Source organism: Cornus florida, unplaced genomic scaffold, assembly GCF_030987335.1.
Source record: "Cornus florida cultivar Cherokee Brave unplaced genomic scaffold, ASM3098733v1 CherokeeBrave_3.0.0_Hap2_Chr09, whole genome shotgun sequence".
Classification (NCBI taxonomy): domain Eukaryota; kingdom Viridiplantae; phylum Streptophyta; class Magnoliopsida; order Cornales; family Cornaceae; genus Cornus; species Cornus florida.
The window spans coordinates 33,004,494-33,030,496 of NW_026775579.1; the positions used below are offsets into that span (position 1 = coordinate 33,004,494).

General features: G+C 37.2%; 1 pseudogene; it reads left to right on the forward strand.

Moving 5' to 3' along the window:
• The first annotated feature begins 17,437 nt into the window (after window positions 1-17,437).
• LOC132275708 (small nucleolar RNA R71) lies at window positions 17,438-17,536 on the forward strand (annotated as a pseudogene).
• The last annotated feature ends 8,467 nt before the right edge of the window (window positions 17,537-26,003 follow it).

The window sequence follows — 26,003 nt, forward strand, 5'->3', positions numbered from 1 at the left end:
TCTCTCACGCTGCAGGGTAGAAAATTTGATTTTGGTAGGGGTTTCTTTTTTGTGTTTTTCCAGAAAAATTCATCTACTTGCTCATTGTTGCTCTTAATTGTTGACAGATTAAGAAATTCCATAAGGCATCAGTTTTTTTTTTTTTTTTTTTTTTTTTTTTTTTTTTGCCTTTTTTCTGATCTAGGGCCATTCTGGTATTTTATAATGTGTTTTTTTCATTTTCTTCCCCGTGGCCGGGTAGAAAACTCAATTTTAGTAAGGTTTCTTCTTCGTGTTTTTCCAGAAAAATTCATTTTGGACCTCATTTTGGCTCTTAATTCTGGCTGACTCTTTTCTTCTCGTAGCATGTCATGGTGCATGTTAGGATGCTCATGGGATGTTTGTGGGGTGCTCGTGGTGCCTCATCTCGATATCGTGATGTCGATTTTTGTTTTCGCTCGTTCTCCTTCGTTCGGACTCCAAATCGAGTGAACTTTTTTTTGAACTTGACTAATTTTTCGCTTTCATTCCAACGATATGCTTGCTTGCACCCAGATCTTCTTGGATAATTACCAGTTTACCCTTTTAGCCTTAAGTGCTCGTTTTTCTTCATCTTGTCGTTTCTCCTTCGTTCGGACTCCGAATCATGTGATTCTTGAGTCCATCTTGATTAGTTTTTCATTGTCTTTCCAACGGTGTGCTCAGTGGTACCCGAATCCATAGTTTTAGAAATGACTATTTTGCCATTGGGGTTATTTTTGTCCGATTTTTCTCGCTTTCCACTTCTGTTAATTTCTTTTGAGTTTCGTGACTTTATGGGAAGTTACAGATATGTTTCAGGAATGATATACATTCTAAGGACGCCATTTCCATGTAAAATGACTATTTTGCCTCTGGTGGCTTAATTGTTATTTTTCTGATTTTTTGCTTCCGTGTCAGTTCTCATTGAGTTCCACGAACTCATGGAAGGTCATCAAAGTGTCTTAGAGGTGTGTTGTGCCTTGGGAGACTGTTGTCTTGTTTCTGTTTCTTACTTCCGCATCTGGATCCGCTATCAAGTCAATCTTCTGTTCAACACAGGACGCACTGGCTTGAAAAACCAAGGTCGTCATAGTAAAAGGACCTTTTTACAATTTTTGGAAAGTGTGACAAGTGTCACACTCTCATGGAGCCACTTGTTGGCATTGGGGTGGAGAGACTTGTAAGCATGATCTTGTGACATTTGGAAGGTGGAAATTCATCCACTTTTTGGCCTAGGATTAGTGCACTTGTTAGCTTGGATGGTTGACAAGTGTAGGCTTAGTATTAAGCCTAGGGAGGAGCCATGGATTTGTGATAAGTGTAGGCTCACATTTTTGTCTTGCATTGTGTGTGTGAGAGAGGAAGTGTAAGAGTACATAGTGAGTGGAGGAATACTAGATCCTTCACTCACCATTTTCGCTTTACCTTATTCATTTTCATTTGTTCTTCAAAACCCTAACCTAGCCACCATTGGAGAAAAACTTGGTTTAGAGCTTATTTCCTCATTTTGGTCTCCTTCCACTCACCTTAGAGCATAAACCTTGGGAGACAAAAGTTTTCTCTCACTCTCCTCTTCAAAACCCTTGTTTTGTTTTCCATTTTGAGCTTGGTTGCTTGGGATTATAGAGATTCAATTCTCTATTGAGGTAGGGGTGGCAATATGTTTATACTTTGAGTGTTTTAGTCCTTTGGAGTTTAATATATATTGTGCACATGCTTTTAATATGATTGAATTGCATATTATAGGAAACCCTCACCTTTTGACTTAGGGTTTATTGATTAAGCATGTATGATATGTACATACAATGTGTAGAATGATTATATGATTTTGTAGTATGCTAAATTCTAGTATTTTCACATATGGTAGTTATATAGAACTCTTTTAGAATTATTAATGTTATATACAATTCCTATTGATTTGAATTGTCATATTATTGGTGGTAATAATTCTATATTCTTGTTAAGGACAAATTATGATTAATTTCGAAGCTTATTGCTAAATTGTTAAGACTTAGTATATAAGGCTTATTGTTGAGGCATGATTTAAATGTGTAAGTTGGTGATATTATTTTATGCATTATATCATGATAAGGACTTGTCATTTATTATGCCATTCTAGACTTGGAACCCTAAGACATGGTTTGTGTGGTTTTAAAATACTTGTGCATGGAAGGTGGTATATATGCCTTAATAGTTGTGTATAAGTTTTGAACTTGATATATTTTGGATTCTCTTGGGACATTGTTACAAGTGACATGGCTAGAGTTTGGCTCTAGTGCGGGAGGTATGAGTTCTCCCCATTTATAGTGCACACTAGGGTGGTATTCTCAGCGGGTTAGTGCCCGGATTAACCGTTTAGGCTTTGGCTTTATCCAAGATTTGATGTATAAGTTTTCCACTATTTGATTTCGCATTCAATTCCAAGTTGACAATCAATACTTAATTGTGACTTGTGATTTTGGTTATTGGCGATTTAATGTTGTTAAGTACATTGATATTAATGTTTTGTTATGATGGAATCATTGTATTAGCTTAAGATGATCCCTTAGAACACCTTGAGCATAGTCGTTACGTGGAATGATCCCTTGTATTCGTCTATATTGATCTTGCAATGATATTGAAACTTTAGGGTATACGCATATGCTTCTTCCTACAAGTAACTTGATTACTCACCCTAGTCATTTGGATTATTTTTCAGGTAAGGAGACTATGTTCTCGGATGCTCATCATTCATAAGGGCCTATAAGCCATTTAAAGCATTTTTATATATTAACATGCACTTGTTTAGCATGCTTTCCTTTTGGATGTTATATTTTGTATACCATGGATGTATGGTATTTTGCAAAACTAAGATGGCTTCTTGATGTATAATGTGTATTTAAGTACACTTGGCAATGCTCTTTTTGTATGTATAACATAAGGCCAAGGGCCATTAAACTTCAAGTTTATACCTATGTTTTTAAAACTTAAGTTTTGCCTTAATAGCCTATTTTGTGAAAATGGAGGTTGATAGGTCAAATTTTTTAAATGGGTTGAAATGAGGCTGTAGGCCATTGTAACACGTCTAAAATACCATTTTACGTTTGAGGGCATGCTCATGCTTCATAAAACTCATAAGTTGCAACTTTTGAACTATTTTTGGAATGATTTATGGATTTTTATACAAAATTCATGCATGGGAGTAAGTTTTAAGTTTATCTTTGGTTTAACATGTTGTTTATGCTTGATGAAGGCTAGAAAATGTTTTCAAATGCGTTTTAGATCAATTAGAATACATGCATAGCATCAAGGTTAGACCAAATTCATTGTTTACACATTGCAGCAGTAGCTTTTTGCTACTATCTGCTGCGTCGGTCGGCTGATGAGGGCCATCAGCCGACTGCCACATACTCAAGTAGCCATTCCAGTAGCCTTCTTAGGGAATTCATTATTTTGACCAACTGATAACTGGGGCTTAGCCGATTGACGAATGAGTTTCAGCTGGCTGATGGTTGAACTTTGGTTAACCGATCCTCCCTGGGACCATCTCACTTCATTTTTCCTTGGACAACTTCATTGCATCGACTTTAGAGGATCATAACTCTTTCATTCCTAATCTAAATTGAGTCGTTCTTGAGTCTAAATTCAAGAGCTTGAAGTTAGCTTTCCGAAGGTACTAACCACATATCAAAACTCCACCTATAGTGAGAGTTATTTTAGTTTTAGTGAGATAGGTTCGTGACATCTCTTAAACGGAGAATGTCACTTTGTTCTTTTCCAAATCTTTTCCGTCCGGACTCCGAATCAGGCAATTCTTGAGTCCAACTTCATTCATTTTTTTATTGTCTCTTCAATGGTATACATGGTAGCATCCATTTTAGTTTTAAAATGACCATTTTATCCTTGGTTCATTTCTTTCTGGGTTGACATTCTTGCTTCATTGCTTAGCTTACTTGAGTTCCATTGCTTCATGGGGAGTCAATTTGGTGCCTTGGGGATGATATACATCTCTTGAGGACATTTATCACATTTCACTTCCTCATTTCAGATCCGTTATCGGGTTATCTTTTGGTCATCACTGACGCTCTAGGTTTACAAAACTTGGCCTATCACACTAACCTAGCCACCATTAAAGAAAAGCTTGGCTTAAAGCTTTACACTTCATTTTGGCCCCCTTCCACTCACCTTATACTTTAAACCTTGGGAAGTAAAAGTTTCCTCTCTTTCTCTCTCTCTTCTACAAAACCCTAGTTTAGTTTTCTATTTTAAGCTTGGTTACCTTGGATTATAGAGATTCAATTCTCTATTGAGGTAAGGGTGGTAGTATGTTTATACTTTAAGTGTTTTATGTCCCTTTGGGGTTTAATATATATTATGTACATACTTTTAGTATTGTAGTCTTGCATATTATAGGAAATCATCACATTTGACTTAGGATTTGTTAATTTAGCATGTATGATATGTATTTATCTTGTGTATAATTATTAATGTTATATACAATTCTTATAGACTTGAATTGCTATATTTATTATGGTGATAATTCTATATTCTTGTTGATTACTATAGGCAATTATTTTAGAAGCCTATTACTACAATGTTATGATTTAGTATATAAAGCTTATTGTTGTGGTATGATTTAAATAAATAAGTTAATGATATTGTATTGCACATTATATCATGATGAGGACTTGTCATTTGGTATGTCATTTTAGACTTCGAACCCTAAGACATGGTTTGTGTGGTTTCAAATTACTTGTGCATGGAAGGTGGTTTATATGCCTTAATTATTGTGTAAAAGTTTTGAACTTAATTATGATTTTGGATTCTTTTGGGACATTGTTACAAAGACATGGCTAGAGTTTGGCTCTAGTGCAGGAGGTACGAGTTCTCTCCATTTTATACTGCGTACTAGGGTGGTATTCCTAGCGGGTTAGTGTCCGAAATAACTGTTTAGGTCTTGGTTTACTCCGGGATCTGATGACCAAGTTTTCCACTAATTGATTTTGCATTCAATTCCAAGTTGACAACCAATGCTTAATTGTGACTTGTAATTTCAGTTGTTGGCGATTTGATGTTGTTGAGTACATTAATGTATATATTATGATGTTATAGAATCATAATGTTAGCTTCAAATGATCCTTTAGAATGCCTTGAACATAGACGTTAAATGGAATGATCCCTTGTATTCATCTATATTACTCTTGCAATGATATTGAAACTTTAGAGTATACGCATATGCTTCTTCCTACGAGTAACTTGATTACTCACCCTAGTGGTTTGGGTTGTTTTATAGGTAAAGAGACTATGTTCTTAGATACTCATCATCCTTAGGGGCTTATGAGCAATTTGAAGCATTTCTGTATATTGTCATGCAAATGTTTAGCTTGCTTTACTTTTGATGTTATATTTTGGTATACCATAGATATATGGTATTTTAGAAGCTAATGTAGCTTCATCAACATATAATGTGTACTTAAGTGTTAAATTTGATACTTTTTTCGTGTATGTAATGAGGCCAATGGTCAAGCATGTTCACATTATCACTTGTACCTATTTAGTGCCATGTTTTGCATTAAAATTGCAATTTAACCAATTTTGAAGGTTTAGCATGTAAAATTTTGTAAACAAATCTTAACGAGGCCGTAGGCCATAGTAGCATGTTTAAAATACCATATTACACTTGCATGCATACTCACTTCATCACACAATTACATAAAATCTAAATTGATCATGCCATGGGGATTCATATGAGGCTTTTTGAAGCCCTTCAGCATTTTCTGGTTCTACAGAAATTCTAGCTATTTCGGTTGACCGAAGCATCATTTCAACTGACCGAAAGTTAAATGAATAGTAAACATCATATTCCAGTAGCCAAAGTTTATTTCGAGCCACAACCGGTCAACCAGTTCGTAATTTCGGCCGACTGAAATAAAGGTTCATTTCGACCGACCGAAGCTCCATTTCAGCCGACCGAAATGGAGTTGCCTTGTAGGCTTTTGTTTGGTTGTTGCCCCTTCAGGCTTATACCTATTGGTTTGTTTCCACTCGACTTCGTTGAACTTGTATTAGCCATCTAATGGTGGGTGTGGTCTAGTTCTTGTTCATTGATCATCATTACTACCCTAAGGTACTAATTGACTCCATTTTATTTCCGCTTCTAGTTAATTCTTTTAGTTCCGTGGCTTGCCAAAGTCCACATCGAGAGTTAGGGTTTGTACCTACCTTAGTGATTGTTTCACTTCTTTTGCTTACGTATTTCGGATCCATTTTCGGGTCAACTTTAGGTCGTCACTGACGCACCGGGTTTCTAAAACTTGGGCCATCACAGGCTTAAAATTGAAAATGGACATTTTATTTAGAAAATGTCACTTTTGTCGGTTCTTGACACTTTAAGAATCATTTTTCAGTCAAAATGGTCATTTCAGTCGTTTACGGCCTCTTCAAAAACCCACTTTTAAGTAAGTGGTTATTTTCACCCTTTTCGGCACAAAAACCTTTTTTCGTGTCAAAGTGGTCGTTTTGGTCACTTTCGATACCCCAAAAACCCACTTTATGGTAAGTGGTCATTTTCCGCCTCTTTGGCGTCAAAATTCTTTTTCCTACCGAGATGCTTATTTTTGGCCACTTTTGGTACAAAAATCATTTTTCAAAATAAAATGATCATTTTGTCTATTTTTGGATCATGAAACGCTATTTCAAGGTGGGGTGCGCATTTTCGAGTCAATAAAATGACCTTTAAATCAAGTGTCCATTTTCAAGTTCAAAAGCTGCACAAAACAAACAAATAACACATATGCACACATAGTCACTTTGCATTCTAATCCAACATCTAATCCAATCAACCAATTAAAACGTTTTTCATAATAAATATCATTTTTCCAAAAGCAATCACGACCATAAACACATACACATTCCGAGAGTGCATAAGTTCTCAACACCATCCCTTGTTCGGAGTTACCTGGAATGAATGGATAATCGTTGTCCGTTAATCTGTCTAATGACAACACAATGTCTAGCAAAGCTTTGTCCATTGGCTTACGGGCCCAAGGTTTATTGACGAGGTCGCTTGATATACGCCAAAATAATGTAATGAATGTGTAGTTCAAAAAAAGCCTTTTAGGTCAAATTTAAATTTATAAAAACCACTACCAACAGTACTACTAACGTAACAAGAGTGAGTAGGGATCGTCCCAAGGGATTATACGTGTTGGAATTTAACTTCAACTCTAATGTATCAATTGATTGCAAAAGATAGAGATTGGTTGATTAAACTAAGATGCAAAGAAATTAAAATGCAATTAAAGTAAACTAGTGAGAGATAGGGATTTAAGAGATATGAAGAGAGGTCTTAGGGTGTTGGAATCACCACTAAGCTCATGTAATTAACCACTTACTTTTCATTAATGGGGAATACATTGTTGTGAACAAAATACGACTACCAATTGCAATATTAAGCATGTAACATCAAATTAAAGAATGAATTGTCTACTTAAACTAAGAGTAGCACAACCCATCAATTCTAAGCATGACCTACCAAATTAGTAACAATTGAAGCACACATAAATCTAGAGAATCATGGAATTTGCAATAATAAGCTATGGAATATCATATCAAGTATAGATTGTCTACCTACCTACAAACATGAATTAAATTGTAGAACAACCCATCAAGCATAAAAATAATCCATCAAATTAATTGACAAACCCATCTAATGAAAACCCATGCTTAGCCATCACTAAATCCTTAATTAATCACACATAGACATGCAACCAATATAGAGAATCTAGTGTAGAGATTAATTCCCAAATAATCACACATAAGATAACATGTAATCAAATAGAGAATCAATAGAAAGAATTAATCCATATGAATCATGTAAGAAATAATTCCTAATTTAATCACACATAGACATGTAACTGAACTAAAGAATTAATAGGAAGAATTCAACCATAGAAATTATAGAATTATACCAAGATTCATTAAATTCACAAGGCTAGAACACTAATCACAACAATATATATAAATCCCCAAAAGTAGAAATACAAGGGTTTAGATTACACAAAACTTAGGGCTCATCCAAGCCCGAAGTGTAGATCTAGCTAATCACGAAGGAGGTAGATGTGGTCATGAAACCCTCAAGGGTAAGCTCCAAACATGGCTCCATTTTCTTCTTCCTTTTCTTCTTCTTCTTCTTTGAAGCTCTAGAGAGAGAGAGAGAGAGAGTGGATCTAAAGATGGATCTTGAGATATGCCTCCACTTCCCTCTTTTCTTCTAACCCTAATCTCTAACTTTCTAGAGAGAAAAAACTAAAGAGAATATAGAAATTACAATCTAAAGTATGGATCTCTCAATAAAAATAGTTTAATCCCTCATATATACAAGGCTTTGAGAGCCCAAAAAGGTGAGAACTAAAATTTGACGATGCCACTTGTATACGTCAAAATAATGTAGTGAATGTGTGGTTCAAGAAAAGTATTTTAGGTCAAATTTAAATTTATAAAAACCACTACCACAACTACTACTAACGTAGCAAGAGTGAGTAGGGATTGTCCCAAGGGATTGAGTTGTCGTACAAGGTTGGGGAATCAAAATTAGGGTTAGTAGGTCGAGTGATCAAAATAGTGGTTGGTTGGTTGGATTAAACTAGATGCAAATTAAACTAAGGTAAGCAATAATGCAATAGAGAGAATAAAAAAGAGAGAGATCTTGGGGTTTAGAGATCACCACTAAACATAGCTTTTCTACACCTTTAATGAATGATTAATGAGGGAAAGAACTTGTATTACAATATAGTGTGTGTGTGTGGTTGTTCCAACAATTATAGATGACAAATTAAGCATATATTGTCTAAACAACATGGTGGATAACACAACATATCAAATTAAGCCATTAATCCTTTCTTTAAGCTCACAATCTAAACACATCACAAGGTTAGAGATACATGTTACTTGCTTTTCATAAGTATGGAACATCAACAGCAAGCATGGATTGTCCTCCCATTTAACAACTACACTACAACTAAGCTAATAACATAAAATTAAACTAATTAAACTAAGGGAGAGGCACAATCCATCAAAAAATAAGTATGAACCATCAAATAAACCACAAGAACATGACATTAAGCACTAATTCTTGACAATCTCTAGATCTATAGCATCAACACACATAGACATACATCAATAATACAAGAAATAGAGACAAACACATGAACATCTATTCTAACATATATAGACATATGGATAGAATGAAATAATCAATTGGAAACATTAAACCATATAAATCATTGAAGAAACAAGATTTATATATATATAAGTGTCAAGACATGAATCACAATATAAATCCCCTCAAAAATACATAAATCAAGAAATAGAAAGCATGTTTAGGGCTAAATTTAGCCCCAAGAGGATGTCTAGCCACTCATGGATGATGTCCTTCAACCCTTAAGGGCAAGCACTATGGAAGAAATCTGTTCCTTGGTTGATAAAGGGTCTCCAATGGTGTCTCTAGCCTCCTCCTCTTCTTTGATTCCTCCCTAAGAGTTCTCTAAGGTATGGTATGATATGATGCGATACAATATGATCCTCTATGATATGATACAAACAGTAATCCTTATCCTTATATAGGTAGGTCAAATGACACCCAAAATGAGCTGGGGTCGTACAACAAATATTCCCCAATGATTGAATAAAGGACAACTTTTGTGAGCTGAAAATTAAACTTTTTCGCACTAGAGGAAGTTCGATCGATCGAACCTTGGACTTGGATCGATCGAATATGGTTGAGATCTATTGAACTAAAGTTAGATCTATCCTCAATGGCGGTGCCTCTTTGGATAAAAACAAATCTGAGATAATTTGAAGATATTTTTGGGAAAAGGACAAAAGTGGTTGGTAGGGTGGTACAACTGGATAAGATCAATCATTTGGATAAGGACAAGAATGTTCGATTAATCAGAGAAGGAAGTTGGATCGATCGAACTTTTGAGATCTTTGAACAGGGACAAACATGGCTCAGATCCATCTTGAAGTGCTGAGATCGATGAAAGTTGGATCGATCGAACTTTTCTTGAGATCGATCGAGTTGCTGAAATTCCACCCTTTGCTTCCTTTTGCTCTACTTTACTCCTTTCTTTGATTCATCCCAGAATTGCTTCAATTATGCTCTTATTTGGCTAAGTTAGCTTATTTTGGGGATTAATACCTAAAAATGGAAATAACACGAAATCAATACAAGACGGTAAAATAAGATAGATAAAGGTTCTAGAATACCTAAGCTTAAGGGGTTTAAATACACACTTTTCAACACTCATCACACCCCCAAACTTAAATATTGCTAGTCCCTAGCAATGAACTAGAAAGTAAATGAATGAAATGAATACGCACTTTTCAGCACTCATCTCACCCCCAAACTTAAATATTGCTTGTCCCTAGCAATGAACTAGAAAGTAAAGGAATGAAATGAGCAACTATACAACTATAAAGTATAAAGTAATAAATGGATAATGCCACTTTTGTAGGGAACATGATTACATTTAGCATATGCAACAAGCCTTTTAAACTCATAGGTTACCCCTAATGGACGAGTGAAGTCTCTTGAGGGTTTCCAGAAATGATACCCACAAACATTAAGCTCATTCCTTTAAAAGAGGCACTAATATTGCAAACAAGCATTGGGAGAAAACTACCTCAAGTATGCAATGTTTTAAACATTTCTAAGCAATCTCCTAAAATTTCAACATCAAGCAAACAAGTATGGTCCTCCACACATCAAGAAAATGATCATGCAAATGAAAACAACTCTAGAATCCTTTTTGAGTGGACCGGTATCAAATGTGTTACTATCTTAGCCAACTAAATAATTAATCACATCCTTACCCTCAAACTAGCACACAAATCTAGTACCGATCATCAAGACAAAAAAATTGGACCTTTTATTAAAGCTTTATTGTTCTATGTGCGCTTATTCTTTTCACTCAATTTTTTTTTTTTTTTTTTTTTTTTTTTTTTTTTTTTTTATAGGATCAAAGATGGAAGCATGGTGCAATGTGTTGATCTATTAAGCTTTCTAGCAATTCATGAGGTCAAGCGTTAGGTCAATGACTCTCAAACCAGACGACTTTAGGGCACTAGGTGTTCAAACACCCCTACGGACTTACAAGCTCAAATCAACTAGGCTACAAATCAAGACAACCTCCATTTAATCATTTCCCACTTCTCACCTTTTGGGAGAAGTCCTTACTTTTTTTATTACTTTTGCCACTTTTTCTCTTTTTTTTTTTCTTTTTTTTTTTTTTTTTTTAAGTTTAATTATTAATCTAGAGTTTGGGCCCTCCACCTTTCGGCGCGAGAAATTCAATGCTTGATGAGGCTAGAATCCCGGCCACTCAATGAAAAGGGTTTGTTATCCACCTTTATCAAGAATGAAAGCTTTCAATGCACTGCTAACTCAATTGGGATATAACCAATTCAATAGTCAACAAAGCATGTACCCCACAAATGAATGCTAGTGTGCGTCTGTGCTAGCGTAGAATACTAGAGTGAATCTCAAAACAATCACAAAATCAAGATGATTTGGACCACAAGTGCAAGCAAGATATCAATCTTTCAAAAAATTTACTCATAAATGGCATCCACAAGGCATACAAGGAGTATTGGACTCTCAAGTCAAGTAATTTTTAAATTTTAAGCAATATAGTCCTCAAAAGATCAAAATCATCGCTAATATGGACCAATCATAGAAAATCTCTCAAATACACAAGACATGCTCAAAATTTTGAACTTTAAAAACAAACACTGCAAAGCACCATTACCCCCAAACTTAAATGGCACAGTGTCTTCAATGTGTAAAGAGAACAAAAGGAAAGAGTATACTGGTGCAATTAAGGGAAAGAATGGTTGGGACTGAAGTATCCAAAGTGGGTGGCATGGCCCCCCCAAACTTGGGATTAACTGTGGTCCTGAAATTTGGCACTTAGATAAACTCATCAGATAACAAAAGGGATAATAACAGTGCATAGTGGTCATGCAAGTGTAAATGGGATAGCAACTGAAAATTAGAGAGAGGTATAAGGGTGGTCCTGAAAATTTTGTGCAGTACTCTCTCTCACTGAAGTCACTGGAATACACCTGATGGAGTCAAACAGATAGCAATAAGAATATGAAAATATGACATCCATACAGAAAACATATATAAATAAAAATAAAGTATAGTACATCCAGTATCAGAGCCGACAGACACGGTTGCAAAAATAGTATAACAGTATCAAAAACATGATGAGATAAAATAACGGGAGGAAAAGGATAGAGAGATCAGGAAGAAGATGTAGGACGGGCAGGGCATGCTCCGCGGATGTCTCTGGATAGATCACGAAATGCAGTCATGACATCCGAATGGAGGGTAACAATATCAGCTCTGATGGAGACAGCTTCCTCTCAGAGAGAGACCGTGTCGGTGCGGATAAATACGACAGCATCCTCCAAAGCCTGAAGTCGCTCTCTAAAGCTGGGTGTCTGTGCTGGAGCCTCAGGTGTGGCTAGATTGGGAGAATGATGATCCTGAGCCTGCTCCGCATTGTAAATAGGTGACCCAACTGGAGAGGGTTGTTCTGCATCCTTGGCAGGCTGCTCTAAATTAATGTCCATATGTACGGCAACCAGATCGACTAGTATGTCATCCGCTGCCGGGTTTGCCGCTACCTCATCAGCCTCGAGCTCCTCTGCTGCCTCTACTGCGTCATCCTAAAGGCTTTTGATAAGAGCGTTGTAGCTCTTATCCCAGTCCTTCTTCTGGAAGTGACAGGTTCCTCTATCAGGGTGCTCCTATGGATGGAAAGGATAGCGCTGGTCTAGTAAGATCTGGGTGATGAGGTGGCCAAATGGGAGAGACTTAGCCCTTTTAGGCCTCTCCTTGCTGATGTGCTCATTGTATAGCTTCCTCATCACACTCCAGATGAGCGCGGTAATAGACAGCCAATGCCCTGTATAGAAAGCGTACAGAGCTATCAAGTAGTCGCCTCTCCGCTAAATCTTATGGTCGGCCATAAAGACGTTACCGAACAAAACTGAGTCAAAGAACCATAAGTCATCTGGCAAATAGGTACGGGTGGCGAAGGTCTCGCCATCGGCATAATGACCTGTAAGAAGAACTGCCATGTCTGCATATGAAGGCCTGTATAGCCTGGGATATATCTCCTGTAGCTCTGGAGGGCAGTCATGTGGACAATGGCATGATGTGGATAATGTGTCCACAGTGATAGAAATCAGGTAGCCATCAATAGAGGTCCTCAGCTCCGCCGTGTTACGCGGGGCAGGCCGTAGGTTCTGGAAGAACATCCGTACTAGTCTCGGGTACACGCGGTAAGTGACAGGGGCAAGAATGGCTACAAGGCCCCTCCGGAGTATATCATCATAAGCGGATCAGGTAAGTACTGACTGGGAGAAGAAATCTATATCAAAGACTGACTCATGTGCCACTAGAAGGCGTGAGTATCTGCATAATGGCTGGTAACTCCTGGACTGGCTAAGCTGGCTGTGGTGGTGGAGATGGTATAGGCTCAGCCTCAGCATCACTGTGTGAAGGAGATGCGCTAACATCGGAATATAATCTACTTTTATAATGTGGGGACTGTGTAGGCTCAGCTGGCTCTTGTATAGGGTCCTGTACATGAAATGGACCGACCTCGTCATCAAAAGTGTGCCTGCCCCAGTGGTGATAGTGTCCGTGGGCTACGGTCTTGCGCTTAGCCATGGCCTGAAAAATAATTAAAAACTTGCAAGGGAAGTCAGTGCCAGAATAAAGAATTTAAAGCACAAAATAGAATCATGTATGTCAAGTAAGATAGACAAAACAAATCAATGACATGAATCTATAAAAGTGATATGATGTGAACATGCTAAGCAATAAGAGTGTATAATACATCCAATGTGGAAAATCACATGCATTGGGCATGAATGAGATAGCATGGATACAAGATAAGATGCATAGAATGTATATATGAAATCTGTGAAGTTTGATCGATCACAAAAATGTGAGATCGATCTCACATGATCGATCTGAGAAATTAAGGAACTAAGTTCAATCGATCTCTTTCGATCAATCTGAGAAATATGTTCGATCGATCGAACTCAATGAAGAATGTGGACAGTCATAGATCTGTGACGTAGATGACACAGGGCCTTCACGAACAAGGTCGTGGGTCCATCAACACAACATAGCATCAATCTATTCACCTAATGAGGCCCATACTCCCAAAATATAATCAAAAATACAAAATCTAACAAAAATATATATATACACATATATACATAAAGCTTCAAACTTCATTAATGGTGATTTTCAACATTAAAAGAGCATGGATCTAACATTTAAAATAAGTATGAAGCAAATGGATGCTTGAATCTAAAGGATGGATTCGGATCACACCTAGAAACTAAGAGAGAGAAGTAGAAACTCAAAGGGGTGAGATGCGAAATCCAAGAGGAGAGAGAGAGATCCGGGATGAGATGAAGCTCGCCAGAGATGGAGAAGATGGGTCCAGCGGCGATGAGGGATAGGGTTTGGAAGAGGGTTAGATCGATCTTTGAAATCGATCTTGAAACCCTTGGTTTCATTTTCAAACACTTCCCTGAACTTGTTCGATCGATCGAACTGAAATTTATTTTTTTTTTTTGAATAAAAAGTTAAAAATTGAAAATAAAAGTTTAAAAAAAAAAATTAAAAATTAGAAATTAAAAATTAAAACTAAAAATTAAAAATAAAAGTAAAAGTTTTTTGAATTTTTGAAAAATTCAAATAAAATAAAATCTTTTTGGGATTTTTTGAAAATAAAATAAAAATAAAAATATTTTTGGAATTTTGAAAATTAAAAAGTCAAACAAAGTCAAAGATGGTGAGATGAAGAACAGAGATCGATTTGAACAAAATGTTCGATCGATCTGAAAAAGAGCAAAAATATGCAGGTTTTTGGGTTCAGAAATTTGTCTAAGTGTGGGAACTCAAGATCGATCGAACTTGAGGTTTGGATCGATCTAAGGACTTATGATCGATCTAAGAACAAGTTCGAACGATGGGACAGAGAGGTGATTTGGATGCAAGTGGATGCAGGTCAAAAATTTTCTAAGTGTTGGATGCAGGTAGAAGTTCGATCGATCGAACTCTCCTTTGAGATCGATCAAACTTATGTAAAATGCTCAATCACAACATAAAAGTGCATGCAATCCTAATCACAGTTCCTAGCCATGCATATGAATCAAAAACAAGTATCTAGACTTCGCAAGAAATGAAATTAAAGATAGAAATGAGGAAGGAATAAGGTTTTGACACCCTACGAAATGTCTTGCTAGTCTTTAACGTCTCTAGTAAGACATTGGGCTCTTTTAGCCTAGATCAAACATCTTGTAGTGCATCCCCTCCTCAATGGGGTGATAAGTGCTTTAAACTCCACCCAACAAATGGTTCTTTAAAGAACTTGTTGGATTAAGCTCAAAAATCGTTTTCGGTCCTTATTTAATGCAATCTTTGGGCTTCTACGCCCTTCCAAAACAAGATTTTGAAATAACTTTCTTTGGTTTCAAGGTTGAAGATGGACTTTTTGATACCTTGGTCTCGCACAAAAACTCAATTCATTCACTTTTAAGATCATGACATTTATCTATAACATTAATCTCTTCATGCATGTCAAATGAATTGGGGGTTAGATTAAAAATGTTCAATTTTACCTTCATATGGCCAAATGAGATTTTCATTATCCCTGTCCTACAATTGATGTTGGCATTCGCGGTTGCCAAGAAAGGACGGCCAAGGATAATGGGAATTTGGCTCTTAAAATTTGGGACCGGTTCCCTGTCAATGACAACGAAATCAACCGGAAAGAAGAATTTATCAATTTGAATCAAAACATCCTCGATGATACCCCTAGGCTTTTTGATTGATTGGTCAGCAAGTTATAAAACTACCGACGTTGGTTTTAAGTCTCCTAAGCCTAATTTGAAATATACCGAGTATGGAAGAAGATTAACACTAGCTCCTAAGTCAAGAAGAGCCCGATTAATGATATGATCACCAATGATGCATGAATTAATAGGTGAACTGGGGTCCTTAAACTTGGGGAGAGTGTTATGCTACAAAATTGAGCTCACTTGTTCGGTTAAGATCACTTTTCTAGGTGTTTGGCTTTTGTTCTTCCGCTTTTGGGTGCACAAGTTTTTCAAGAATTTGGCATAAGCCGGAATTTGCTTGATTGCATCCAAAAGTGGAAGATTGACTTTCACTTGCCTAAACACGTCCATGATTTCATTGACTTTGGCTTTTTGCTTGTCATTTGAAATGGATCCTTTTAAGGCATCCGAAAATGGAGCTTTTGGCTCAAAAATCTTTTTAGAATTTTTCTTTGAAGTCCCTTCAACACAAGAAGTTTTCAAATCATTTTGCACATCTTTCTTTTCAAAATCACTTTTCAACACATTCTCATTTATATGGTCATGCATATGCAATGAAGGAGTAATATGATATAAAACGGGACGGGTGTCAACTTGTGGTTACACCGGTTCACTCTCTTCATTGGACACACCCACTTGGTTGTCTACAATCTTTCCACTTCTCAAGGTAGTCACCGCATTGACATGCTCTATTGTGTGACCTTCCGATGAGGAATGAGTCTCCACAACATATTGTTGCTTTTGTGGGGCATTCGAAGGCATTTTTTCCTTCTCTCTTGCATTCAAAGTACTCACTATTTTCCCTACTTGGGTTTCTAGCTTAGCAATAGATTGAGAGTGAGAATGAAGCAATTGTGTGTTTGCCTCTAAAGTGTCCAAAGCGGTCAAAACTTTCTCTTCAAAAGCGGGACTTCTAACATTTCCTTGGGAATATGATGGTTGATTAGGAAAATGAGAATTTAAAAATTGGTTTCCTTGTGATTGATATAATGTTCTAAAACCTTGGGAACCTTGGCTTTACATTGGAGGTGGAATGTACTTTCCTTGAAAATCGCCTTGAGAAGGGTTTGAGCCCTCCCCTTGGTTTTTCCAAGAGAAATTCGGGTGATTCCTCCAACTCAGATTGTAATGATTTCCATAAGGATTGTTCCCTTGATTAGTAAAAATAGCATTTGCTTGTTCATGATGCTCACTTTGCACGTGTCCATGGGGACAATTGGAAGTAGAATGTAAAACACTTGAACAAGTCATACATGTTTCATTAGATGCATGATGAGAATGGTTAGGGAAGGAAGATACTTAATTCGCCGAGTTTTGGTTGATCAAACCTTTGAGATAATGATTTCTACCATTCTTTGAAGATAAAGTACGATGCAAAGAATTTTCACTCATGCTCTCATAAAGACGCCACACGTCATCCTCATGCCTATCAATGTAAGAGCCACCCATGGAAACATCAACCATGCCTTTGTAATTGTCCGATAAGCTCTCAAAGAAATATTAAAATAATTGCCATTTGGGCATGTCATGATGTGGACACTTCCTAAGCAATTCATTAAAGCATTCCCATGCCTCATGAAATGTTTCTCCATCCCCATGTGAAAATTCTCGAATTGAGGTTCTCATGGCATTGGTCTTAGAAACCGGATAGTACTTCTTCAAGAACTCTTATTGTATTTCCTCCTAAGAAGTTATTGAAAAATGCCTAAGATTGTTAAACCAATATTTTGCCTTATCTTTAAGGGTGAATGGAAAAATTTTAAGCCTTAAGACCTCTTTCGGCATGTCCGTATATTTTACGGTGGAACATACTTCAAGAAACTCATCCAAATGCTTGTAAGGTTCTTTATTTGGAAGTCCATGATAATTAGGAAGCATTTGAATGGTTTGTGGCTTGATTTCATAGTGATGTGCTCTAAATGGCGGCAATTGAATGCATGTGGGTGCATTATATTCATTAGGCACATAGTGATCTCGTAAAGCAATGGGAGGATTAGCAATTGGAGGTGCAACATGGACACCTTGGTTGCCTTGAATGGTATGAGGTGGTGGAGCATAGATTGGCCTTGGCATTCCCAATGGAACTTGGCCTTGTTGTTGTGATGGATGAACATATGGCCTTGGCATGCCTAATGGAACTTACATGTTATCATAATGCACATTGGGGTGGAGGATACCTTGTTGGTCTATGTGACCAAAGTCCTCCACATGGTCCTCATTGTGTCCTTCCATTAATGAAATGGATTGACTAGAACTACCTCTTCCCCTAGGGTTTCGAACAATGGATTCAAGATGAAAATTTAAAGGGACAAGAATGGGTCTCAATGATCTATGACTATGCATGCACAATGCAACACAACAAGCAATAACAACAAACACTTCACCTTCACAACAAATCAACAATTAACAAACTTCCTCCACATACAATGTTCTCATACTCCCATGCTTAAACAAAATGCAAGAAAAGTAAATTGCCTCCACGCGGGCTCACTATTTATCTAAGAATTGAATTACAAGCCTCCACGTGGGCCGACGATTTAACTAAGGGATGAGTAAAGAAAAGCTCACAAAGGTCCTTTAGAACTTCAACTCTAAATTTATAGCTTAGCTTAGCAATTTTTTTAAATTTTTTAGCATTTTTCCTTTGTTTGCTTAGCTCCTTTACTTGGAATATCCTTTGTTTGCTTCCTAGCTCAATACTCCTTGTCAATCAAGAACAAACACAATAAGTAACACAAATTGAAAACAAAGTAAAGACACGATCAAAAGAGTACTAATTCCTAATTAATTCCACAAATACGACGTTGCCAATCAATCAATCCACGGCAACGGCGCCAAAATTTGACGAGGCCACTTATATACGTCAAAATAATGTAGTGAATGTGCAGTTCAAGAAAAGCCTTTTAGATCAAATTTAAATTTATAAAAACCACTACCACCACTACTACTAACGTAGCAAGAGTGAGTGGGGATCGTCCCAAGGGATTGAGTTGTCGTACTAGGTTGGGGAATCAAAATTAGGGTTAGTAGGTCGAGTGATCAAAATAGTGGTTGGTTGGTTGGATTAAACTAGATACAAATTAAACTAAGGTAAGCAATAATGCAATAGAGAGAATAAAAGAGAGAGATAGATCTTGGGGTTTAGAGATCACCACTAAGCATAGCTTTTCTACACCTTTAATGAATGATTAATGAGGGGAAGAACTTGTATTGCAATATAGTGTGTGTGTGTGTGGTTGTTCCAACAAGCATGGATGACAAATTAAGCATATATTGTCTAAACAACATGGTGGATAGCACAACATATCAAATTAAGCCATTAATCCTTTCTTTAAGCTCACAATCCAAACACATCACAAGGTTAGAGATATATGTTACTTGCTTTTCATAAGTATGGAACATCAACAACAAGCATGGATTGTCCTCCCATTTAACAACTATACTACAACTAAGCTAATGACATTAAATTAAGCTAATTAAACAAAGGGAGAGGTACAATCCATCAAGCAATGACTATGAACCATCAAATAAACCACAAGAAAATGACATTAAGCACTATATCTTGACAATCTTTAGATCTATAGTATCAACACATATAGACATGTATCAATAACACAAGAAATAGAGACAAACACATGAACATCTATTCTAGCATACATAGACATATGGATAGAATGAAATGATCAATTGGATGCATTAAACCATATAAATCATTTAAGGAACAAGATCTATATATATAAAAGTGTCAAAACATGAATGACAATACAAATCCCCTCAAAAATACATAAATCAAGAAATAGAAAGCATGTTTAGGGCTAACTCTAACCCCAAGAGGATGTCTAACCACTTATGGATGATGTCCTCCAACCCTCAAGGGCAAGCTCTATGGAAGAAATCTGTTCTTTGGTTGATGAAGAGTCTCCAATGGTGTCTCTAGCCTCCTCCTCTTCTTTGCTTCCTCCCTAAGAGTTCTTTAAGGTATGGTATGATATAATGTGATACAATATGACCCTCTATGATATGATATAAAAAGTAATCCTTATCCTTATATAGGTAGGTCAAATGACACCCAAAATGAGCTGGGGTCGTACAGCAAATATTCCCCAATGATTGGATAAAGGACAACTTTTGTGAGCTGGAAATTAAACTTTTTCGCACTGGAGGAAGTTCGATCGATTGAACCTTGGACTTGGATCGATCGAACATGGCTGAGATCTATCGAACTGAAGTTGGATCTATCCTCAATAGCGGTGCCTCTTTGGATAAAAACAAATCTAAGATATTTTGAAGATATTTTTAGGAAAAGGACAAAAGTGGTTGGTAGGGTGGTACAACTGGATAAGATCAATCATTTGGATAAGGACAAGAATGTTCGATCGATCAAAGAATGAAGTTAGATCGATCCAACTTTTGAGATCTTTGAACAGGGACAAACATGGCTCAGATCCATCTTGAAGTGCTGAGATCGTTGAATGTTGGATCGATCGAACTTTTCCTGAGATCGATCGAAGCTGCTGAATTCCCACCATTTACTTCCTTTTGCTCTATTTTGCTCCTTTCTTTGATTCATCCCAGAATTGCTTCAATTATGCTCTTATTTGGCTAAGTTAGCTTATTTTGGGGATAAGTACCTGAAAATGGAAATAACACGAAATCAATACAAGACGGTAAAATAAGATAGGTAAAGGTTTAAGAATACCTAAGCTTAAGGGGTTTAAATACGCACTTTTCAGCGCTCATCATTTATGGTTTTTAAGTGGGTCCGATGTGACCCCTCCATATCCCTGGAAGCTTATTAGTTGTGTGTCAATAGAACATTGATTGAAAATTCAAAAACATCCCTTCAATGTATCTCTAAACATCTAACCCAAAGATCATGTGAAATCATTACATCCAAAACATAAATGCTTCACGACCAGCTTAAGATCATCATTACTACCGATATATCCCTGACCACACAATGTCTAGAATCGTTTTGACAAAAATAGGCGATTACGTCGTCTAGAGGGGATTAGGTCTTTAAGCAAGATTGTAATGATCTTACCCATTCCTCCTGGGAACTTGGCTGGTTGTGTGCAAAAAGGATCGTGGTTGGTAATTCGGAAACATCCTCTGAATAAGTGAACATTTATGTCAGGATCTAATGAACCTCATCTTTAATCATCCTTCCAACATAGCATAGCTTTAAGACACTTATACCATGGGCTACCTTCGGTCCATTTAAATCGTAAATTTGGGTAGAGACCTTATAATTCTAGTTCAGGGATGCCAAAATATCCTTATCTTGGGTAAAGAGCCTATAATACTCATTCAGGGACACCAAAAAATCCTTATCTCATAATCACCTCATTGGGTGGAGACCCTATAATACTCGACCATAAACACCATAATGCTCATTCCTCCTTACAATCCTTTCATTATCGGGTGGAGACCCTATAATAATCATTCAGGGATGCCAAAACATCCACGTCTATCTTTGTAATTCAACTCACTATGGATATAGACCCTACAATACTCATTCAGAGGCACCAAGAGTTCTTTGTCTATTAATCATCACTTCAGGTAGAGACCCCCTAACAATACTCCTCTAAGTAAGCACTCTAATGCTTGATTTCCCCTTGTTCACTCAGAAGCACTATAAGCCCTCTACGTGATATTTAAATCAACCTTTCTGGTGGAGATCCCATAACAATACTCCTTTAACTAGGCATGCTGATGCTTGTTTCTTTCCCTTGTGGGCGGAGGCTCTAAAACTTATCTTTTGAACCACATAAGGTTTAATTCCTTTTTCAGCGCGGACGAAGGTCTTTAAACTCATTTGGAGTCAACATTAACCCACCCTTCCCCTTTTATTGCACTAATCCTGAACTACGTTTTAACTTGATTCCCATACCGTGGGATGCATAGGCAACTTAAGGCACTCCTTAAGTTCAATCATGTCCCTCATCACAATAAGTATTCCTCCACCAGGACTATCATCCATCATTTATTCTCCATCTCACCACATATCATCTCCATCACCACTTTTCTCTCCATGACTGAAAAGCCCTGTATGCATGTACCCCCTATTTGACCATTGCACAATCATATGAATGGAAATGAAATTTAGCATAGAGTATAGGTAACCGTACTTAGTACGGGAGTCTTTGGGTGACTAACACCTTCCCCAATCATAAATAAATCCCTGAATCCCATATTTGGTGAAGCAAACCACGAGTTAACTAGGGCCCCCAAATTCAATCTAAATTCTTACCAGTCTTTGGTGACCTAACACACCAAAACTCAATGTTAGGTGGCGACTCCTCAAAATCTCTGAATTTGGCCCTATCAATTCAATTCACCTTTCAAATCACACCCGTCGCACATAAATGCAGGCAAATGACAGCCTAACCTTTCGACCCGGGAAGGATCACAAGCTTGAGTGGGGTTTTCTTCCGATTCCCTCTGGGAAGAAATAGGGCGAAAAAACTGGGGCACGACACAAATCATAGAGCTAATCAATTGTATGCTTAATATTTTCATTTAGGAGCTAGGTTATAAATAATCATACTTCGAAACACTCACAACTCACACTATCCATGCATAACACACACTACACCTCAAAACACAAGGAAATAACTAGGTTAAAGGCATACTATACACCCTACCTCACTTTACCTAGAGATCTAAAGTGAAAAATACTTTAAATCTGAAAATGATGAAGGGGTTTTGCAGTCTTAGGTGTCCCCGTGCTTTCTCCCTTTTATGGCTAGTCAAGAAAACCAATGGAAGGTGAGGGAAATGAAGATTTAGGTTTGATGTGAATAGTGACAATGAAGCTTATTTAGTGAGAAAGAGAGAAGAAGGTGAAGGTCAGGGAAATAATGAGATAGAAATTTGATAAATATCTCTATACACCTACACTAGCACTACCTCTCTCACACACACAAACACAAATATCTAATATAAGTCTCTAATAACAACGTGCTCCATTAAAACCCAAGAATCACACTAATGGCCCTAAAAGTAAAATAAATACATACATGTGTATAGAATGACCCAATGGAATAAATGAAGTGCCGGGAACTATTCCTAAGCACTTAACCCAGCCCAGGCCCATACGACTTGAAAATGATAATGCAATAAAATAAAATATGAAAATGAAAAATAAAAAGAGCATGGTCCTTACAACCTCGCCTACCATAAAGGAGTTTTGTCCTAAAATCTAGTCATGCATGAAGTCGCGAACAAATCCGAATACTTGGAGCAAATCTCTTATTCCTGCTCACAAGTAGCCTCCTCAACCCTGTGATGTCTTCATAAAATCTTGACCAAAGGAATGGTCTTGCCCCTTAACACTTGCTTTTTAGTGTCAAGAACCCGTATTGGTCCCTTTTCATAAGTCACATCCTTGTCAATCTCAACATCGGTCTACCTCAAAACATGTAATGGATCCAGCCATACTTCTTCAACATAGAGACACGAAAGACATTGTGAACCCTATCTAACATGGCAGCAATGCTAAGGGATAAACAGACTTACTAATGCAATCCAATATCTCAAATGGTCTAATAAAAATAGGGGACAACTTGCCACTTCATCTAATTACATCAATCTCTTGCGTAGAATGATCTTCAGAAAGACATGGTCTCGTACCTCAAAAGACAAAGGTTTCCTCCTCCTGTCGGTATAGCTCTTTTGTATCCTCTGAGTTGTGACCAACCATTGTCGAATCAACTTGATCTTCTCCATAGTTTCAATGATAATGTCAGGACCTAAGGTAGTTGTCTCTCCTACCTCGATCCAACTAGAGATTTGTAATGCCCGCCATACAATGCCTCAAAATGTGCCATCTCAATACTGGCCTGGTAGCTATTGTTATAGGCAAACTCAACCAAATGCAAGTGACCCTCCTAACTACCCCCAAAATCCATAATTCAAGCACGTAACATGTCCTCTAATGTTTAAATGGTACACTATAACTAACCATCAATCTAAGTATTGAATGTTGTGCTAAAATGGAGCCTTATATCAAGAGCCTCCTCAAAACCCTGCTATAGATATGAAGTGAACCAGAGATCCCTAAAATAAATAATGGGTACTGGAACCTCATGAAGCTTGATCTGCTCCACATACTATTTAACTGAGCTTCTCTGCATCATCGGATACCTATATCGATAAAAAGTGAGTTGTCTCTGTCAATCTATCGACTATGACCCAAATGGCGTCATTCCTTCTTTGAGATCTTGGAAGTCCGGTCACAAAGTCCAAAGTAATATGCTCCAATTTCCACTCCACTACTGGTAATGGTTGTAATAAACCTGATGGCCTTTGATGCTTGGCCTTCACTTGCTGACAAGTAAGGCATTTAGACACAAACTGTGCAACATTCTATTTCATACCCTTCCACCAAAACTTTCGTCTTAAATTATGATACATCTTCGTACCACCTAAATGGACTATAAGTTAAGAGTGGTGAAAGTCCTGAAGGACATCATCACAACAACGCAAAGGGATAAACATCTTTCCATTAAACCTAAGACTACCCCCATATGAATGCAAGGTCCAATCCTCCATAATCTTAACACCTAAAATATGTGTGCGAATGAACTCCATCTCCACATCCTCTTTTTGTGCCTTAATTACCCTACTAACAAGGGTAGGTTGAGCCACAAGGCTAAAGTAAGTAGCTAGTGTTCCATCATCATTGAAATACAACCTAAACTCTGCAAAGTCTTCCATTATCTTCCACTCATGAATGTCAATACTATCCAAAGTCCCACGTGACTTCTTACTTAAGGCATCGGCCACAACGTTGGCCTTCCCAGGGTGATACTGCAATTCAAAGTCATAGTCCTCCATTTACTCCACCCATTATCATTACCTCAAGTTCAAGTCCGTTAATGAGAAAAGATACTCGAGACTCTTATGATCGAAGAAAACCTCAAACTTCTCCCCATACAAGTAATGTATCCATCCCTTTAATGCAAAAATCACCGTTTTCAACTCCAAATCGTGTGTTGGATAATTCAACTTATGAGTCTTCAATTGTCTAGACCCATGAGCAACTACTTGCTCTGTCTATACCATGATACATCCCAAACTATCATGTGAAGTGTCACAAAAGAACACATAACCTAAACCATGTTCAGGTATGATCAAAACTGGAGCTGATGTCAATCTGGTCTTCAATTCTTAAAAAGCTAACTCACAAGCCTCATTCAATATAAACTTGATTCCCTTGTGGGTAAGTCGAGTCACAAGTGCCGCTAAACGAGAGAAATCCTTAACAAATCTCTTGTAATAGCCGGCTAGGCCAATAAAACTCTGAATCTCAAACACACTTTTCGAATGCTCCCAACCCATCACTGCTTCAATCTTTGAAGGATCAACTGAAACTCCTCCTCTTGAAATAACATACCCAAGAAACTTCACTAATGGTAGCCAAAATTCACATTTCTTATACTTGGCCTACAACCGGTTATCCCTAAGGATCTGTAACACTAGTCTAAAGTGAAACTCATGCTCCTCTAATGTAGATAAGTACATGAGAATGTCATCAACGAAAACCACCCTGAACTTGTCAAGATAGGCACTAAAAACATGGTTCATCAAGTCTATAAAAGTTACTAGAGCATTGGTCAAACTAAATGACATCACAAGAAACTCGTAATGGCCATACTGTGCCCGAAAAACGGTCTTAGTGATATCCTCATCCTTGACCCTCAACTGGTAGTACACTGACCTTAGGTCAATCTTCAAAAAATAGGTTGTTCCTTTCAATTAATCAACCAAGTTATCTATCCTTGGCAAATGATACTTGTTCTTGATCGTTGCATGATTCAATTTGCGATAATTGATGCAAAGTCTTAAAGACCCATCATTCTTATTCGAAAATAAAACTGTTGCTCCCCAAGGCGAAATATTAGGATGAATAAAGCCCTTTGCTTTTAAATCATCCAACTGTCCCTTCAACGCATTCAATTCTATCGGTGCCATACGATATGGTGCAATAAAAATAAGCGTAGTATTGGGCATGACATCAATGGCAAACACTACTTCTCGTATAGGAGGTAACTTTGTCAACTCCTCTAGAAAGACATTAAGAA